Here is a 3,961-nt window from a genome sequence, read left to right on the forward strand (position 1 = left end):
CCCGCCAGCCAATAGGAGCGGCGACCGTGTTCGGGGCGGCCGCAAGGCCCGCCTCCGCCCCGGACCGGTCCAGCACACGTTCCTCACCCGTCCAGGAATTCTCCAAAGAGGGCCTTCTCCGCACCCCTCTGTTGGCATTGTAGACAGGGCCTGGCATTGTCCCCCAAGGACCTCTCCCCTCGGGTTGGAGCACTCGGGGCCCCAGGGGCGGACCACGCACCCTGCCCCCGCCCGCCCCCGCTGGGCTCGCACTCTGCCCCCGACGGGAGCTCGGCCGCTGGTTCCGGGGACTGGGGCAGGACTCAGTGACACCCTTGGCGGCCACCATGGCTGAGACCCCACGCTCTCCTTGGGGTCCTGGGAGTCCACAGGGAGCAGTCACGTGAGGGGTGGGGGGGTGGGGGAACATGNNNNGGGGAACGAGAGCTTAATCACCCGGCGATCTCAGGGGCCAGGGTGAGTGGCTGAACCCCAGCTCCACAACCATCTGGTTGACCCTGATGTGCGGGGATAGCGGCTCCTGAAAGGCAGGCTTCCCTTTGCGGTTGGGGTGCCCTGCGTTCCCGTCTCCCGGGCGTGGCACACCGCCAGGTTCCGCGGCTCACAGGCGCGCCCTGGTGACAAGACAGCCTCCAGTCCTGCCCAGGCGCCCAGCGCACCCGCCTGCCTGGGGCACTGCAGGCAGATTCAGGATCCGAACGAAGACCTGAGAGCTTTAAGGTCCCTCAGCCACCCTGGCCCCCTGTCCCTGGGGTGACCACTCTGGCCTTCCTGGGGCTTCTCGGGCCCCTGCGGTGCATCCGGTCCGCCCGCCACATCTACTGCATTGGTGCTGGGGATGGAGCACACAATGGCAAAAAAGCCCGAGTCAACACACTTCAGAGGAGTCCTCAGGCAGATCCACCATAACGTGCTGGGTGCTCGCCTCCAAACCTGACACCCCAGCCTTTGTCATGAGCGAACCCCCAGATTTTCTGTGGGAAAAAGCCAAACTTTGCCACAGACGGACTCCCAAGTTAGGATGGGTCAGACCCTCACACTTCACAAGCAGACCCCAGCCTCGGCTGCCTCCGGCTGGAGATGTGTCTGCCTCGCCACCTCGCGGCCATTGCGGTATCCACACCCACAGCTGACCTGGCGCCGTTCTGGGGTTCAGGGGCATGCAATGGGACTACCGGGCTTGGCTCAAGGCAAAGCAAGAGGGCCCCGAAATCCTTTTGCACTCGGCAAGGCAGCCAGTCCCCAGGACCCCGTGCCGCCGGCAGTACCCTGGGAAGGGCCCCCCTCTGAGACTGACTCCGCACCATCCCCGGTGTGGCGAGCCTTTACTGCCCCCAAGTATTCTCTCCGGTCTCCCCAGCTACAACCACGCGGGCGGGGGTGACAGGTGGAGTGGCTTGGCTGAGCACCCTGTCTTCCCGATGACCCCCGTGGACCACTGCGGCACCGGGTCGGAGCGGACCCGGGGCGTTGCGCGGGCGGACCCCAGCCTCGCCGCGGGCGGTGATGTGTGAGTCTGTGCCGCCACCTCGCGGCCACTGCCGTTTCCATGCCCCCAAGGGCTCGGCACCACCCAGACAGTACAACCAGCCTGGAGGTCGGCACCCAGTGTAAGGAGGGACCCCCAAATCCTCCTGCGTTCGGGCCCCAGGGTCCCGTGCCTCCTTGGTTCTAGATCGGTATATTTCCCGCTAGAGTTTGGGCTTCCCGTCATGTCCTTGTCACCCCAGGGCAGGGACCCTTTGATTCCCAAGTATCCCCTCTCTGCTGATACCGGACCAGGGTCCTGGAGTACGCTTCGGATTCCACTCTCAGCAGCACGTGGGCTCTAGGGCAGACCAAGTGCATTGCAGTCAGGACACGCGCCTCCACGCACCCGCCGTGATCCCAGGGTACATTTGTGGGGACCTGCGCCCTGGCCCCAGAACACGCTTGCCGTGCCAGGATCCCCACCTTTTAATGACCCCCTCCGGGACACTGGGGTGTCTGCTGCACCCCACTTCAGTGGCAGTGCTCGGGCGACGGGTAGGACCTCCCGAAGCAGGACCTTCCGCGAGCCTCCCTCAGCGGGAGGGAGGCAGCCGCTCGCCCAGATCATTAGCATCTGAACGCTCGAATTGAATGGAGATGTTAATACCTAGTTGCCTGGGGTCTGAGGGACTCGGCAAGTTCCCTTGGAAGCCAGCTCAGTTAAAAAGCCAGGGGGTTGGGGACTGTCCTTGGTGGTGTCGGTGTGCTGGGTCGGGTGCGCCAAATCCCAAGTTTGGCGGTTGGTGCTGCCATCATCGTGCCTGAAGAGATGTGACATGAATCCAACTTCACGGCACTGATGGCTTCGAGGGACCCGTGGCGGGCGTGGCTTGACCTGGGGTGGCTCAGATAAGCACCCCGTCTCCCTGGTGACCCTCATGGACCGCTGCGGAATCCAGCTTGCGCGGACCCGGGACATAGCGCGGGTGGACCCCAGGCACTGCCATGACCGCCGTAATTTGTGGGCCGGTGCCGCCACCTCGCGGTCACCGCTGACTCCAACACCCACAGGTGGACTCGGCACCATTCAGGGCACGCAGTCAGCTTCAGGGTTGGCACTGATGCGCGGGGGGGGGGGACCCCTGAAATCCACCTGTGCCTTGCAGGGTGGCTCTCAGGGCCCTGTGTTGTCAGGGGCACCAGTGGGAAGGGTCACCCTCTGAAGCCGACACCGCAGCATCCCAGGCATGGGGATCCCTCACTGCCCCCAAGTATCCTTTCTTGTCACCCCAGTTTCTTTTCAGCCTCGGGCGACTCAGATGATGTGGCGGGGGGGGTGGCTCAGGAATGTGCCCATCTCCTTGATGACCCCCGTGGACCACTGCGGACCCGGGACGTAGCACGGGCGGACCCCAGCCTCGGTCGCCTCAGGCGGTGAAGTGTGAGTCAGTACTGCCACCTCGCGGCCGCTTCTGTCACCCATAACCCATTCAACTCCCATCAGGGGATGTGATGCGGCTACAGGGAGGAAGACCCAGGAATCCTGCGCTCAGCAAGGCAGCCCCGGAGCCTCTGTGTGTCTGGAGGCACCAAGAGAGGTGGTAGCCTTTGGGCCTTGTCTCCTGTCCCCTGGACTCCTGGCTTCTGGGCTCCCAGCCATGTCCCTCCCGGAGCAGGGGACCACCCTGTGCTGCCGAGAGCATTTGCTGTCACCTTCCCTTTGGCCCAGGTGTCTTCTGAACCTGGTCCCAGCAGCACACGGGCTCTTGGACAGACCTAGGGTGCTGCCATCATGACCGCTTCTCTCGCCGCTTGCCCGCCCCGGTGCCAGGGTCCGGAGGCCCTTCCAGTACCGACTGCACTTTCTTGGTGTCCGTAGGCACCTCTTTTGTTCCCTGGTTTCCCTGGGAGGAGTTTGCCGATGGCCGCAGGCTGTTTGCCTCCCAATGGTGAATTTGCAAATTAATAGAATGTTGGGAGCGGAGTTCCTGAAAAAGGCTTCCGGTCTCACCAGCCAGAGAGGATGCCCCTGTGGAGGGACCGCCAGGATTCGGCTCTGCGGGCTGAGCTTTGGGGACCCCTGGGGCCGGTCTGATACCTGTTGGCCAGAGTGACAGCGGCTGGCTGTGACCCATGCATGGAGCAGCCCCTGGACAGTCCGGAGCCTCCTCTCAGGTGCCCAGAGTCCGCAGATGTGGCTGGGGCGGGGGGAGAGAGGGGGTGGTTGCTGCGGAAAGAACTTCACGTCCCACCTTCGGCCCCCTTGCCAACCACCCTCGCCCCCTGCACTGTGGACTCTCTGCCCAACTCGGCCTGACCGCTACCTCGTGGCTGCCTCTACTTCCCCACTGCCTCCTTGGGAGCAAGACGGAGAGCCTGGGGATCCCCCTGCACAAAACAAGGTCGCCTTCCAGGCTCATGCGGGAAGTGCTTGCTGGTGACAATGGGGTCTCCCCTACAGCCTTAGGGGTGGGTTGTGAGCGAGCGATTG

The sequence above is a fragment of the Crocuta crocuta genome, unplaced genomic scaffold (assembly GCF_008692635.1).
Source record: "Crocuta crocuta isolate KB4526 unplaced genomic scaffold, BGI_CrCroc_1.0 scaffold653, whole genome shotgun sequence".
Lineage (NCBI taxonomy): Eukaryota > Metazoa > Chordata > Mammalia > Carnivora > Hyaenidae > Crocuta > Crocuta crocuta.